This window comes from Choloepus didactylus, chromosome 8 (assembly GCF_015220235.1).
Source record: "Choloepus didactylus isolate mChoDid1 chromosome 8, mChoDid1.pri, whole genome shotgun sequence".
NCBI lineage: Eukaryota > Metazoa > Chordata > Mammalia > Pilosa > Megalonychidae > Choloepus > Choloepus didactylus.
Genome location: NC_051314.1, coordinates 104,618,959 through 104,635,997, shown reverse-complemented (window position 1 = coordinate 104,635,997; position 17,039 = coordinate 104,618,959). Strand labels below are relative to the sequence as shown.

Here is a 17,039-nt window from a genome sequence, read left to right as displayed (position 1 = left end):
GTTGTTATTTAACTCTGCTTGGAAGTGGGCTCACAGAGTCCCAAGTGGGAGTGTCATTTGGGGATGATTTTATCTGTATTGATTAGGCGTAGAAAGAGGGCCTCTGATTCAAGAGAAATGAGTAGTTGTAATTAACAGGGGGTAGCACCTGAGAGGGGGAAGCGTTGTCAAAGGAGAAGGCATCTTCTTTCGGAGGGCAACCCTCTGTGGACAACTCAAGCCACGTGTGGGGCCTCAGCTTGGGGCCACGTGACGCGCATGTTTGCTTTGAGTGACAGGCGCAGGGCTGGGCGGGTCTTGGCGGAAATCAACTTCCGGGGGCAGAGGTGTTCGAAGCCTTGTGGCGTGTGGGCTATTCCAACTTGCGTGACTGGTTCTGTGGCTTCTCGCACGAGTCTGGGGTCGTTCCCTGGCTGTGAGCGCGAAGGTCCGTGTGCTAGGGGTGGGTCACCTGACAGCGTGGGTGAGCTTCGCGGCGGAGGCGAGCCCAAGCGGGGAGCAGGTAAATAGACGCTCGCCTTGCGGACCTGGGTCTGGGGTTTAGGGGCCTGGGCCGCGTGTGGTGGGGGGGCGTGCCGGGAAGCGGCCTGGCCGCGGGCTGGGAGCGCGCAGCCGGGCTTCCGCCGCCTGCTGTCTCCGGCCTCGCCCCCAGCGTTCTCTGGGAGTCAAGGGGGCGTGACCAGCCTGCGGCAGGAAGAGAGCTTGGCTCCCGCGGTTAGGGAGGGCGAAGTCGTACTTGTCCTCGCTTCACGAATCGGGACCTGCACGCTCCAGAATCGAGTGCCAGTGTTTTCGAAAGTCTGCGCACATGTACACGTGATTATTGTGTCACTGAAGCCTCCCACCGAACAGAACTGACTGGTCCTTGGTGAGGTTTCACCTAATGCACCGGTCGTCTGTTTCCCCTTCTACTTGGGCACGTACCTTGGGGTAAATGCACTGCAGCGTCCGTCAGCCACATATCCCTATACTGTAGTTACTTTGGGTTACATGTTGCCATAAAAGTGGCGTTTCGTGGTTGAAGCTGGAACCAGTAACTTTGCGAAGTGCGACCCACTTCCCCACAATAAAGATGTTTCCTCCATCTGCCTTGGTTGCGTAATTCAGAGTAAAGCTTTGGACCTGAAACCTATTTTTGGCTTCACTTTTAGGAGTGGCAACTCTGTTAAAAGTAGTGCTGAGTGTTTTTTTTTTTTGGTAGGATGTTTGCTGCTGCTGCTGCTACACTAGTTGCTTTTCTGATGAGAGTTGGGGCAAAGCCTGGTTTCCTGGAGGGTAAAATCTTGGCCACAGCTATAGGTGACTCAGCGGCCCTGTAAGAATTCCGACGCGTTCCTTCCCTCCCCCTCTCAAGTGTGCAGGTATTGATGCCTCCTTCCTTTTCAAATATTTATCAGGCGGTAGTTGGATGATGGCTCATGGAAATAGTTTGTATGTTGCCTGGTGGAGTGATTGGGGTGGACTGACATTTCATCTCAAAATAAAGGCAAAAACCCAGAATATTTAGTTGGGAGGGGTAACAAGGACTGATAGTAAATTTTCTGTGTTCTCTCCATCAGAGGGCCCTACACTTCTAAGCATCCCTTTTGCTCTCTGCTATAACAAGTATTGCGTCTTTTAGGTAGATGGAGCACAGGGGATGCACCTGTGAGTGTACCTGTGTGATGCCGGTTTGTTGGTAAATCGTGTGGTAGAGAATTGCCCAGGTTATAAAGTTTGGTATCGTCCAGGCTGGCTGGGAGACTGTTCTGTGGGCTGGGAAATCTTATTATGAACTGGTTTCCTAGCAACAATATAAGCCAAATAGAATAAACATAAGGACAAAACAAAGAGATGCAAGTTATAATTTACCCCTTAACTTTTGTTAAATGGAAAAATGTTATCTTCTTGTTGGAATGATCAGCTCAAAACTTCTTAGAGCTTTTTGTTTTTTAAAATCATTTTAATAGTTAATACCAGGCAATAAGAGACTGCAGAAAGTTATCACAGAGGCACATCACTTTTTTGGTGGCAGTAAAAAAGGAAGAAGAAAGACGATTGCTAGCCAGCTTGTGCAGAGCTTAAAGGGACAAATAGGAATTTGCTGAATATGAAGCGTTTTGTGTTGTACCCCCTAGCTGTAGATGTAAGATTTGTAAAGGATATGGGTTTATGATTAAAGAAAGCTTTTTGATGCCAGCAAAAGTCAGGATGGGAGTGTGTTGAATGAATGGGTAGGTGAGACTGTTTCCATTTCACAAATTGGAAAGGAAGTGTTAGGTAAATTGTTTCCAAATGCTAGCTGATAATCACAGTGCTCCTTTAACAACCTGTTTCATCATAATTTTTGTCTTCTTTTGAACGTTTATCAAATTTTAAAATTTTCTGTCTGAACAATGAGAACTTAATAAAAAAGGCAGCTCTCTTTAGATTAACTCTTTGTAGCAATGTCTGCTTCTTATTTGCTATTGATAAATCAATTTTTACATTTGCGGTATTTCTAAGAATTTTTGGTCTCCCCTCTTCCCTGTCTCTCCCCCATACCCGCTAAGCTAGGTTTAAGTCATTTAAATTGATGCATATTTTTCTAAAGGACAATTTAAGCTATTGAGGTTTAATTTATAACAAGTAAAAATCACTTTTAGGTATACTCTCTGTGAACGCTGACAAATTTATATAGTCATGTATCCACCACTATAGTCTAGACAAAGAACATTTCTGTCTACCCCCAAAGTTCCCTCATAACCCTTTGTAGTCATTTCCCTCCCCTCACCCTCAGATCCTGATCACCACTGATATGTTCTTGGTTCCTATAGTTTTTTTTCTTTTCTGGAATGTCATATAATGGAATCATACGGCATGTTACCATTTATTTCTGGTTTCTTTCACTTTGCCTATGGCTTTGTGATTCATTCAAATTGATGTATGTATCCGTGCTTTGTCCTTTTTTATTGCTGACTATTATTTCATTGTGTGAATGGTTATTTGCAGTTTTTGGCAGTTAGGAATGAAGTTGCTATAAACATTCATCTATAGTTCTTTGTATGTTCACGTACAAGTCTTTGTGTAGACATGTTTTCATATCTTTTGGTTAAATAGGAGGAGGATTCTTGGGTCATGTGGCAAGTATTTTAACTTTATAAGAAACTACCAAACTGCTTTCCAAGGTGGCCTTTATAATTTTGCATTCCCACTTGCAAGGTTTTGAAGTTGTCAGCATAAAAATCTTTTATTATATTTATATCTGCGTATTTCGTGGGGCATTTTTTGGGTGCTATTATAAGTGGCCATCTTTAAAATTTCCAATTTTCTAATTGTTTATTAGTGTATAGAAATGCAGATGGTATTTTTATATTGACCTTGTATCCTGCAACCTTGTTAAACTGACTCAGTTCTAGTAGTTTTTCTAGGCTCACTGGGATTTTCTATGAAGACAATCATGTTTTCTGCCAATAAAGACAATTTTTTTAAAAAATTATTATTACTGTTTTTTAGTTGTAGGTTAATAGAAAAGTCGTGTGAAAGCTAGATGTTCCCGTACTCCCCCCTCATTGTTGACACTTTGCATTAGTGTGGTTACCTTTGTTACAATTGTAACAATTACACCTGGTTTACATTAGGTATATTTTTTTCTGTATACCAATCCATTATTAACACCTTGTGTTAGTGTCATATGTTTGTAATAATTCATGAAGGAACATTCTTATACTTGTACAGTTCACCCCAGTCCACTGTCCAAAACAGGGTTTGCTGTGTTATACAGTCCCATGCTTTATCTTCTAACTTTCATTGTGGTAACATACATGACCCAGAACTCCCCTTTGTCCCACATTCATATACCTAGTTCAGCACTGTTAATTTCACTCCCAATAATGTGCTACCATCACCACCAACATTTTCTGAACCTTTACAATCAACCTAAATTGAAATTCTGTACAAATTAAGCATCAGCTCCCCATTCTCTTCCCCCAGTCTATCCATTGGTAACCTGTGTTTTAGATTCTAACTCTGAGTGTGCTTCTTATAATTAGCTCATATTAATGAGATCATACAATATTTGTCCTCTTGTGCCTAGCTTATTTCACTCAGCAATATGCCCTCAAAGTTCATCCATGTGGCTGCATGCCTCAGGACTTCATTCCTTTTTAAAGCTGAATAATATTCCATTTATCCATTCATCGGTTAATGGACACTTGGGTTGCTTCCATCTTTTGGCAATTGTGAATAATGCTGCTACTACCATTGGTGTGCAAGTATCTGTTCCAGTCCCTGCTTTCAGTTTTTCTGGGTATATGCCTAGTAGTGGGATTGCTGGGTGATGAGGTAATTCTATATTTAGCTTGCACTGTAACTAACAATCTTCCATAGCAGCTGTACCATTTTACATTCCCACCAGCAGTGAATAAAGTGCTCCTGTTTCTCGACATCCTCTCCAACACTTGTAATTTTCTGTTGTCTTATAGTGGCTATTCTAGTAGTTATGAAATGATATCTTACAGTGGTTTTGATTTGCATTTCCTGAATAGCTAGTGATGTTGAGCATCTTCTCATGTGCTTTTTAGTCATTTGTATGTTCTCTTTGGAGAGATGTCTATTCAAATCTTTTGCCCATTTTTTTTTTTTAATTTAGTTTGAGAGATTCACATACCATACAGTCATCCATGGTGTACAATCAGCTGTTCACAGTACCATCATATAGTTATGCATTCATCACCCCAATCTATTTTTGAACATTTTCCTTACACCAGAAAGAATCGGAATAAGAATAAAAAATAAAAGTAAAAAAGAACACCCAGATCACCCCCCCATCCCACCCTGTTTTTCATTTATTTTTTGTCCCCATTTTTCTACTCATCCATTCATACACTGGATAAAGGAGTGCGATGCACAAGGTTTTTGCAATCATACTGTCACCCCTTGTAAGCTACATTGTTATACAATCATCTTCAAGAGTCAAGGCCATTGGGTTGGAGTTTGATAGTTTCAGGTATTTACTTCTAGCTGTTCCAGTACATTAAAACCTAAAGAGGGTTATCTATATAGTGTGTAAGAATGTCCACCAGAGTGACCTCTCGACTCCATTTGAAATCTCTCAGCCGCCAAAGCTTCACTTCGTTTCATCTCGCATCCCCTTTTTGTTCAAGAAGATGTTCTCAATCCCAAGATGCCGGTTTCACATTCATCCTCAGGAGTCATATCCTGCTTTGCCAGGGAGATTTATACCCCTGGGAGTCAGATCCCACATAAGGGGGAGGGCAATGAGTTCACCTGCTGAGGTGGCTTAGCTAGAGAGAGAGGGCCACATCTGAGTAACAAAGAGGCATTCAGGGGAGACTCTTAGGCACAATTATAAGCAGGTTTAGCCTCTGCTTTGCAGTAACGAGCTTCATAAGGGCAGGCCCCAAGATAGAGGGCTTGGTATACCAAGCCCTCAGTCCTCAATGTTTGTGAGAACATCAGCAACAATCCAGGTGAGGAAGTCAAACACATCTGTGTTGTCCCCCAGCTCCTCAGGGGGGTCCTGCATATGTATTTTTATTCTCCGCCCACATTACTTTGGGATGTGTTGCTATTTCACTGTAACCTATACAAGCCTACCATATCTCACTTCCTATTCAAAGTTCCATGTAATTGTGGTATTTGAAGAAACTGAGTGTAGAAGTTATATTGTTTAGAAAATATAGATCCTTGGTCTCACATGGAAGTTGAAGTCTTAACAGTCAGTTTCACCCTTTACCCTTTGGCTTGATTTACCCTAGTCTTAACCAGATCTGCTTCATTCATATCTCTAATTGAAGTCTGGGCTCTTTTTCAGCCTTTTTTTTTTTTTTTTTTAACAGTTGCTGTATGCATTAATACTGACATTCATATCTGCTGAGTTCTAACTCTGAGTTTCAGGTGTCACACAGATACCCAGTGTTCCAGAGACCAATCAGGTTATACACAAAGGGATCAGCATCTCAGAGTTTGGAGATGGCCATTACAATTCAGAAATAGATTTGACTGCTTTAAGAGCTTACAATCTAGCTTCACTCCTTCTTGTAGTTGCTCAGTATTCCATTGTATGCACACACCACAGTTCACCATTCTGTTCCTCAATCAATGTACCCTTAGGCCATATCCACCGATTGCAAGTCATGAATACTGCCTGCATAAACAGCAGTGTGCAAATGTCCATTCCTGTCTCTGCTCTTCTGTCTTCCAAGTACAAACCCCATAATGAGGTTGCACGACCTTATGGCCCCCACATACTTAGCTTCTTATGGAGCCACCACAGTGACCTCCAGAAAGGCTACACTATTCTGCCTCTTCATCAACAGTAGCTAGGTGCATCCCTCTCGCCATGTTTTCTCCAGCACTTTAACCCTTATTTATATTTTTTCCTACAATTTTATAGAAATATATTCATATACCATACAGTTATCCACAGTCAGTTGTTCATGGTATCGTCATATAGTTGTACGTTTATCACCATAGTCAGCACTTGAACATACTGATTATTAAGAAAAAGTTTTTTTTAAGCGAATAATAAAAAGGATAAAAAAATAAAATGTCATACAATACAATATAATGGTAAGGACAGAAAACAACACCACTACCAAGAATCCCATATCCCTCCCTTATATCCCCTTCTCATACACAATTAGCTTTAGTATATTGCCTTTGTGACATTTAATGGAAGCATGTTACAGTGCTTCTCCTGGTAGCCTGTGTTATCAGCTTTTAACTGTCAAAGTTTTCTCATTAATTTTAGTTGATATTAGTGAGACCATACAGTATTCGTCCTTTTGTTTCTGCCTAACTTCACTCAACATAATGTCCTCAAGGTTCGTCCATGTTGTTATATGTTCCATGTCTTTGTTCTGTCTTACAGCTGCATAATATTCCATCATGTGTATATACCACAGTTTGTTTCTCCACGCATTCATTGATGGACATTTGGACTGTTTCCATCTCTTGGCAATCATGAATAATGCTGCAATAAACATCAGTTTACAAATACCAGTTTACAAATGTCCGTTTGTGTCTTAACTTTCATTTCCTTTGAGTATATACCTAGCAATGGAATAGCTGGATGATAAGGCAAATCTATACTTAGCTTCCTGAGGAACCTCCACACTGTCTTCCAGAGTGATTGCACCATTCTGCATTCCCACCAACAATGAGTAAGTGTGCTTCTTTCTCCACATCCTCTCTAGCACTTGTAATTTTCTGTTTTGTTTTTTGGATTATGGCCATTCTGGTAACTGTGAGATGATATCTCATTGTGGTTTTGATTTGCATTTCCCTAATAGCCAGTGAAGTTGAACATTTTTTCATATGTTTTTGAGCCACTTGTATTTCCTGTTCAGAAAAGTGTCTGTCCTTGTCTTTTGTCGATTTTTTAATTGGGCGTTTGTCTTTCTGTTGTTGAGTTGTAGGATTGCTTTATATATTTGGGATATTAAACCGCTTTTAGATATGTGTCAAATACTTTCTCCCATTGAGTAGGTTTTCTTTTCATTTTTGTGGCAGTGTCCTTTGCACAAAAGTTTTAAATTTTGATGAGGTCTCATTTACCTGTTTTTCCCCTTTTGTTGCCTGTGCTTTGGGTGTAAAGTCTAAGAAACTGTTGCCCAGTGCAAGATCCTGAAGATGCTTCCCTATATTTTCTGCTAGGAATTTTAATAGTCCTGGCTCTTCTATTTAGGTCTTTGAGCAATTTTGATTTAATTTTTGTATATGATATGAGATAGGGGTTCTCTTTCATTCTTTTGCATATGGACATCTAGTTGTCCCAGCACCATTTGTTGAAGAGACTAGTCTTTCCCAATTGAGTGGACTTGGTAGAATTGTCAAAATCAATTGGCCATAGGTGTGAAGCTCTATTTCTGAACTCTGAATCCAAATCCATTGGTTGATATATCTATCCTTGTGTCAATACCATGCTGTTTTGACCATAGTAGCTTTGTACTATGCTTTTAAGTCAGGAGATATGAGTCCTCTAACCTCAAGCTTCTTTTACAAGATTTCTTTGTCTATTTGGGGTCCCTTACCCTTCCACATAAGTTTGCTAATTGGCTTTTCCATTTCTGCAAAGTGGGCTGTTGGAATTTTGATTGGGATTGTGTTGAATCTAAATTATTTTAGGTAAGATTGGCATCTTGATAATATTTAATCTTCTTATTCATGAACACAGAATGTCCTTCCATTTATTTAGATCTTCCTTGATTTCTTTTAGAAATGTTTTGTTGTTTTCTGTGGACAAGTCCTTTACATCCTTGGTTAACTTATTCCTAAATATTTGATTGTTTTAGTTCCTATTGCAAAAGGAATTTTTTTCTTGATTTCCCCTCAGCTTGCACATTACTAGTGTATAGAAACACGACTGATTTTTGCATGTTAATCTTTTACCCTGCCACTTTGATGAATTTGTTTATTAGTTCTAGTAACTTTGTTGTAGACTTTTCAGGACTTTTTCTATATAGGATCATATCATCTGCAAATAGCGAAAGTTTTACTTCTTCCTTTCCAATTTGGCTACCTTTTTTTTCTTTTTCTTGTTTTATTGCTCTGGCTAGAACTTCCAGTACAATATTGAATAACAGTAGTGACAGTGGGTATACTACTTTTGTTCCAGATCTTAGAAGGAAAGCTTTCAGTCTTTCACCATTGAGTATGATGTGGGTTTTGCATATATGCCCTTTATCATGTTCAGGAAGTTTCCTTTTATTCCTCTTTTTCTAAGTTTTTTTTTTTTTTTTTTTTTTTTTTAAATCAATAAAGGATGCTGGATTTTACCAAATGCCTTTTCCCTGTCAATTGAGATGATGATGTGGTTTTTGCCCTTCATTTTCTTGATGTGTTGTATTACATTAATTGATTTTTTTATGTTGAACCACCCTTGCATACCTGGGATAAAATCCACTTGTTCATGGTGTATAATTCTTTTTGAAGTGATGTTGGGTTCAATTTGAAAGCATTTTGTTGAGGATTTTTGCATCTATATATATGAGAGAAATTGGTCTGTAATTTCCTTTTCTTGTAGTATATTTATCTGGCTTTGGTATTAGGGTGATGTTGGCCTCATAGAATGAGCTAGTGTTCCCTCCCCTTCAATTTTTTTTGGAAGTGTTTGAACGGAATTGGTATTAAATCTTTTTGGAATGTTTGGTAGAATTCACCTGGAAAGCCACCTGTCCTGGCATATCTTTGTTGGGAAGCTTTTGATGACTTTGCTTGTAATTGGTCTGTTGAGGTCTTCTATTTCTTGTATAGTCAGTGTAAGTTGTTCATGTGTTTCCAGGAATTTGTCCATTTCATCTAGGTTGTCTAATTTGTTGGCATATAGCTGTTCATAGTATCCTCTTATGATCCTTTATATTTCTTTGGGGTCAGTAGTAATGTCTCCTCTCTCATTTCTGATATTTATTTTCATCTTCTCTTTTTTTCTTTGTCAGTCTAGCTAAGGGGTTGTCAATTTTGTTGATCTTTTCAAAGAACCAAGTTTTGGTTTGTTAATTCTGTTGTTTTTTTAATTCTCAATTTCATTTATTTCTGCTCTAATCTTTGTTAATTTTTTCCTTCTGCTTGCTTTGGAGTTAGTTTGTTGTTGTTTTTCTAGTTCCTCCAGGTGTGCAGTTAGGTCTTGATTTTAGCTCTTCTTTTTTAATGTAAGCATTTAGGTTTATATATTACCCTCTCAGTACTGCTTCACTGCATCCCATAAGTTTTGATATGTTGTGTTCTTGTTTTTGTTCATCTCAAGATATTTACTTATTCCCCTTGTGATTTGTTTCATTGACCCACTGATTGTTTAAGAGACTGTTATTTAATTTCCATATGTGTGTGGATTTTCCAGTTCTCTGCCTGTTACTGATTTCCAGCTTCCTTCCATTATGGTTAGAGAAGATGCTTTGTATGATTTCAGTCTTTCTAAATTTATTGAGAGGTATTTTGTGACCCAACATGTGGTCTGTCCTGGAGAATGATCCATGGGCACTTGTGAATAAGGTATATCCTGCTATTTTTGAGGTACAGTTTTCTGTATATGCTTGTTAGGTGTAGCTCATTTATCATATTTTTCAAGTTTTTGTTTCCTTACTGATCTTCCATCTAGATGTTCTATATTATTGATGAGAGTGATTTATTGACATCTCCAACTATTATTGTAGAGGTGTCTATTTCTCTCTTCACTTTTGTCAGTGTTTTCCTCATGTATTTTGTGGCACTGTGGTTAGGTGCATAACTATTTATGATTGTTATTTCTTCTTCTAGATTGCTCCTTTCATTAATATATAGAGTCCTTCTCTGTCTGTTATAATACTTTTTGACTTAAAGTCTATTTTGTCTGGTATTAGTGTAGCTGCCCCAGCTCTTTTTTTGTTTACTATTTGCATGGAATATCTTTTTCCATCCTTTCACTTTCAACCTATTTGTGTCTTTAAGTCTAAGGTGAGTCTCTTATAAACGGTACATAGTTGGATCATGCTTTTTTTATCCATTCTGCCAAATTTGTCTTTTGCTTGTGGAGTTTAACCCATTAACATTCATTGTTATTACTGTAAAGGCAATTTTTTGTCCTTTTGGTTTTTCTGTTGTTTTCTTTTATCTGTCTTTTCCTTTATTGCAACCTCCTTTTCTGTATAGTTGACCTTTTGTGATAATCTTGCTGATCCCTTTTTCATTTCTGTTTCTATATATTTTTGAAATACTTTCTTTGTGGTTATCCTGGAGTTCATACTACACAACCTACATCTATAAACTATTAATTTAAAATGATACCAATTTAGCCTCAATAGCATACATATTCTCTGCTACCATATCCCTCTTTTTCCCCTCTTTTTTTTTGTTTTTGTCCCACTTTACACTTTTTTTCATGTGTGTTATCAGGAAATAAGTGTTTTTCTTGTTCAATTCTATTCTAATTCTTGTATTAATTAAGAGTACAGTGTATATTGAGGATATAGTACTTTTGGGTTTTGCTTTTACCTTTTATTTACCCTTACTGATGATCTTTGTTTCTTCACACTATTCCAAACCATTCTCTCCTTTCTTTTCCTTTCAAGCTGTGGAGGTCCCTTTAGTAATTCTTGGAGGGAAGGTCTCTTGTTGACAAACATTCCAGTTTCTGTTTATCTGTGACTGTATTAAACTCTCCCTCATTTTTGAAGGGCAGTTGTGCCTGATAAGGAATTTTTGGCTGGCAGTTTTTCTCTTTCAGTACTTTAAATATGTTATACCACTGCTGCCTTCTTGCCTCCAAGGTTTCTGTTGAAAAATTGGCACTTAATTTTATTGAGGATCCCTTGTATACAATGAATCGCTTCTCTTGCTGCTTTCTAAATTCTGTCTTTATCTTTGGCGTTTGACATTCTGATTAGTATGTATCTTGTAGTAGGTCTATTAGGATTTATTCCAATTTATTGGAATACGTTGAGCTTCTTGGATATGTATATTTGTTTTTCATAAGAGTTGGAGAGTTTTCAGCCATTGTTTTCTTGAATATTCTTTTCCCTTCTCTTTTTCTTCTTCTCCAGTGACATGTATGTTTGTGTACTTCATACTGTCTCTAAAATCATTGAGACACTGCTCAGTTTTTTCTGTTCTTTTCACTATCTGTTCTTGTGACTATATGATTTTGATTGTCCTGTTTTCTAGTTTGCTGATTCTTTCTTCTGCCTGTTCACATCTGTTGTATGCCTCTAGTGTATTTTTAATCTCCACTATTGTGCCTTTCATCCCCATAATTTGTATTATGCTTCTTTTTAAACTATCAAATTCTTCTTCTTTTTTTTCCTCATACATTGTCTTCTTAAAACCCTTTAGCGCTATATCTGTATTTTACTTCATCTCCTTGAATTGATTTAGGATATTTGTTTGAAATTCTTTGGTTAGTGTTTCTAAATTCTTTGTATCCTCTGATGTTTTAATTTGTTCTCTTCGGTGATTCATATCTTTCTGTTTCTTACTATGACTTGTAATTTTTTTGCTGATGTCTGGGCATCTGATTATTCTGATGTGTTAACTCTGAAGTTCATTTCCTCCTTGTCTGGAATTTATTGTTAATTGGCTTCATGTGAAGGCTCTTCTTTAAGAGCCTTTGCGTTAAGGCTCTTGGACATTTGGTCCAACTTATTCTAGACCTTTAGAAGATCCTGTGTTAAATTTTCAGATTTCTCAGCTCTTCTTCATCTGATTCTTGCCCTGGATATGTGGTGCCATTTTTAAGATCGCAGTTTTTGAGCAATTGTTTCTCCTCCAGGAGAGAGCTTCCTTTCCTCTGTTCCTTTTCTGGGAGAGTGTTGATCTGTTCCATTTGTTTTTGTACAGACTTTTCTGCCCAACTCCTATGATTGTGTTTTTTCCCCTGTACCATCCAGTTTTCAACACCTTGCAATGTTGACATTCATTTGTTCTCCCTCTTGTAAAAACATTCTTATATTACTACACTTAATCACCATCACTAAATCATACAATCCGTGTCTTTATTTTCTGTCTTTCTTTCTGGTATCATACAAGCCCCTAGCCTTCCTGTTATACCTGTACTCACACTGATCTTTGTTCAGAGTACTTGCAGTATTTTGTGCTACCACCACACAGTATTGTGCTATCTATTTCTGGATCTATACAATCATTGCTGTTGAACATTCTATACTCCTTCTTTATCACATGGATGATCTCTACCCTCTTCCTATCTCCTGAACCTATATTCCCAGTTTAAACTTTCAAGGTTTGGTCATTAATGTTAGTTCATATTAGTGAGGCCATACAGTATTTGTCCTTTTCTTTCTGACTAATTTCACTCAATGTAATGTCTACTGTCTACCATTTTGTCTTTTGGATTTTATATCTCATACCTTATTTTTTTCTCTCTTTTTACCTTTACTGATAGTCTTCATTACTATACTTTTCTCCCAAACTCTCTCCTGTCTTTTTCTATCTGCCTGTAGTGCTCCCTTTAGTATTTCTTGTAGAGCATGTATCTTGTTCACAAACTCTGTCAGTGTCTGTTTGTCTGAAAATATTTTAAGCTCTCCCCCATTTTTGAAGGATAGTTTTGCCAGATACAGAATTCTTGGTTGGCAGTTTTCTCTTTTAGTATCTTGAATATATCATACCACTGCCTTCTTGCCTCCGTGGTTTCTTCTGAGAAATCTGCGCATAGTCTTATCAAGTTTTGCTTGTGTGTGTGATGGATTGCTTTTCTCTTGCTGCTTTCAGAATTCTTTGTCTTTGACATTCAACATTCTGATTAAGTGTCTTGTCGTGGGTCTGTTCCTATCTATTCCGTTTTGGGTATGCTGTGCTTCCTGGTTCTGTAATTTTATATGTTTCATAAGAGATGTGAAATTTTCAGTGATTATTTCCTCCATTATTGTTTCTGCCCCCTTTCCCTTCTGGGACACCCAAGATGTATATTCGTGCTCTTCATGTTGTCATTCATTTCCCTGAGCCGCTGCTCATATTTTCCCATCCTTTTTATTTGTTCTTTTGTGTGTAGGATTTCGGTTGTCCTGTCCTCCAGTTTTTGAATTTTTTCTTCTGTCTCTTCAGATCTGCTGTTGTATGTCTTCACTGTGTTTTTCATCTCTTCTAGTTTGCCTTCCATTTCCATAAGTTCTGCCATTTGTTTTTTCAAGCTTATGAATTCTTCTTTATTGTCACCCAGTGTCTTCTTTATATCTTTCATCTCTTTTGCCACATTTTCCTTCAGCTCGTTGATTTGATTTAGAAGATTTGTTTGAACATCTTTAATTAGTTGTTTCAGCTCCTGTATCTCATTTGAAGTGTAAGTTTGTTCCTTTGACTGGGCCATATCTTCATTTTTCCTGGTGTGACTCATAATTTTTTTTGTCTAGGCATCTGGTTCCTTTGATTACCCCAATCAGATTTTCCCAGACCATAAGGACCCAGGTCTCAGGAGAAGGGTGTAATCAGTATCTAATTTTCCTGAGCTTGAGCCTCAAGTTGTCAGACTTTCCTGTGAGGCCTCTAGACTCTATGCTTTTCCTACTCTGCCCAGCAGGTGGTGCTTGTCAACTCACAGCTTCCAACTGGTGTAAAGGGGTGTGGTGTATTTATTTCTCAGTGGACCCTGTCCCAGCTAGGGACTGTGGTGTCAGAAGCCAAGCTTAATTTGTTTCTGAGCCCCCAGCCCCTGGGGTCTGGATTCGCTGATGGAGGGCAGCCAGTTGAGCTGGGCCTCACCCCTCTTTTCTTAGGGAAGATACACCCTTTAGGGAATTATCTCCTACACTTGAATTCCTCCTTTGTCTCTCTGACTCACTTAACTCCATCCTTGTGTGGGTCAGTACTGACAGTTGTAAATGCCTGAGGCTTTCTCTAATGAGCTACTTAGACTGAGAGAACAAAAAGAAAGAAATCCCTTTTTCAGAGCCAGTCCCTAGCCCCCTAGTTTTGCCAGCTCACTTAAGTTGGTAATTGGTTCTCTGTGCCCCTTTTCTTGGGTTACAGCTGTTTTCCTGTATTCTGAGCTCAACTGTCTTCAAAACCCTCAGTTTTTATTTAGTTATTGTTTTTTTTTTTTTTTTTTTTTCTGTCAGCCCTCTTCCTGTCTGCTGGGAGAGACCTCAGGGTTCCTTTTCTGCTTGCTTCAGGTTTATCTGTGCTTGTAGCTTGTATTCAGTAGTCCAAATTTGTTAATTAAAACTGCAGTTGGAGCTTGGTTGCAACTTTCCCTTACTCCTAAAAGACTGCTTTTTTTCCCACAGGGAAGTGTTGCAACTCAGCCTGCCTGCCATGGAGGGGTGCCAGATCTGCAGTTTGGGAGCTTTGCTTACAGTTCTGTGCTGCGATCTCAGCTGTTCCACCCATTCCAAACTGGTGTATGATGTGTGTCCAATCATGGATGTCCCCTAACAGTTTTTCCTGGACTATTTACTAGTTGTTCCTGGCTATTTACTAGTTGCTTTAGAGGACAAACTAAATTCTGCATCTCCCTATGCCACCATCTTGCCCTGCCTCTGTAGTTAATTTTATCTAAGCAAAAAAATGCAGCATATAATTCACTGTGGTAAATTGGGAATTGTAAGACTGGATGTGATTTGTTTAATCAGCATATACTTTTTTTGCAGTTTAAAAATATTTCAGAGTGCTTCTGTTAATAAGATAGTTGTGTGTGTATATAGGTGTGGGTGTGAGTAGATGATACCATACATACAGATTAAACTTCTAATTAATTCTGAAATTCTAAAAAGAAAACCTTTTAGAATTTTAAAAATTTAAAGCAGAACAAAACTTCTCATAAAATACAAAACAGAAAATACCATTCAGTTCCTGTGAGTTGTTTTCTTTCATTTTCTAGTTCACTTATTTAATCAACCAATATCCTTGGATATGTAAATTAATTTTTTTTTTTTTAAATCAGCTTTGGGAAGTTGTTGGCCATTTTTTCTCTTTTCTTTTTTCTTTTTTTATATAATTTTATTGAGAAATTATATTTACACACCATACAATCCCAAGTATAGAATACAGTGGTTGACAGTATCATCACATAGTTGTATATTCATCACCATGATCATTTTTAGAACATGCAAATTACTACATTTAGAACATTTGCATTACTACAGAAAAAGAAATGAAAAGAAAAAAGATCTCAAACATCCCATATCCCTTATGCCTCCCTCTTATTGACCACTAGTATTGCACTCTACCCAATTTTAAGATTTGCAATAGCTGTAGGTTCACTAAGACAGTTAGTATTGTCAGAGATAGATATATAGATAGTGGAACAGAACAAAACATCCAGAAGTAGATCCATACAAACATGGGCAACTGACTTTTTTTTTTTTTTTTTTTTTTTTTTTTTTTTTTTTTTGCCTATATAGTTATAAAATCATTATCAAATATTAGGGCTACTGGATTATAGTTCAGCAACTTCAGGTATTTCCTTCTGGCTGTTCTAAAACATTAGACACTAAAAAGAAATACTGTATAATGAGTCAGTCAGAGTCATTTGTTAAATCCTAATTTCACAGTTATACCTCCTCTCTTTCATTTGATCTTTCTCTCAGGGACATCTGACAATGACAGTTTTAACTATTTCATTCTGGAAAGGGGTGTTGACCTTATGGGGTAGGGAAATAAAAGTGATTGATGTTCTTGGAGAGGCTGGTACCTCTGTGTTTCGGGGCTTATCTGACATAGGATCAATCTGGAGGCCTTGTTTCTGAAAAAAATAAACTACTAAGAAAAACTTTTATGGAGTTTTAACTAGAGCCCAGGGTAGTTCCTAGGGTTTTCAGGAATACTGTTGATTGGGGCTTGGCACACTGTAGAAGTTTGCAGTATCTGACTGAAGCTTGCATCAGAGTAACCTCCACAATGACCTCTCCACTCTATATGAAATCTCTTAGCCCCTGAAGTTTTATTTTCTTCTATTTCTTTTCCCCCTTTGGTCAAGAAGGCATTCTCATTCCCATGTTACCAGAGCCATGCTCATCCCTGGGAGTCATGTCCCATGTTGTTAGGGAGACTGAGACCCCTGGGAGTCCTGTCCCATGTAGGGGTTAGTATAGTGAGTTTATTTGCAGCATTTGCTTAAATAGAGAGTCCATATCTGAGCAACAAAAGAGGCTCCCTGGGGGTGACTCTTAGGCATAATTATATGCATGCCTAGCTTCGCCATTGGAGAAGTAAGTTTCGTAAGGGCAAGCCTAAAGATTGAGGTCTTATTAAATTGTGAGTCCCTGGTGTTTGGGAGAATATCAGGAATTCCCCAGGTAGGGAAGTTTAATAGTTCCACATTTTGCCCCAGTCCCTCAAGGGAGCTTTGCATTTTCTGCCCAAAATACTCTGGAACGTATCTGTGTATTACATTAATCTGTACAGGATAATAGGATCTCATTACCTATTCTAGGTTCCATGTATTTAGGTTGTTTGAATTAACTGACCAGACAGGTTAAATTAGATAGTGTGCTATAGAAAATTAAAATTTTGAATCAAATAAACACCTTTTCCTTTGGTCTCACTCAGAAGTTGAAATTTTAAATTACAGACAGAATCATCAAAGGATGATTGACCTTAGTCCTAACCAGTTCCATTTCATGCCTGTCTCT

At 38.1% G+C, this 17,039-nt stretch overlaps 1 protein-coding gene across 3 annotated transcripts in view; it reads left to right on the top strand.

Moving 5' to 3' along the window:
• The first annotated feature begins 315 nt into the window (after positions 1–315).
• The window catches only part of CCDC91 (coiled-coil domain containing 91), a 516,404-nt gene continuing 499,680 nt past the window's right edge, over positions 316–17,039 (top strand). For 2 of the 3 annotated variants that reach the window (XM_037844941.1, XM_037844948.1), the window contains exons 1-2: positions 316–502; positions 1,202–1,361. The gene's annotated coding sequence lies outside the window, so the exon portion shown is untranslated. The remainder of the gene's footprint in view (positions 503–1,201; positions 1,362–17,039) is intronic. The other variant, XM_037844942.1, reaches the window with a different exon arrangement.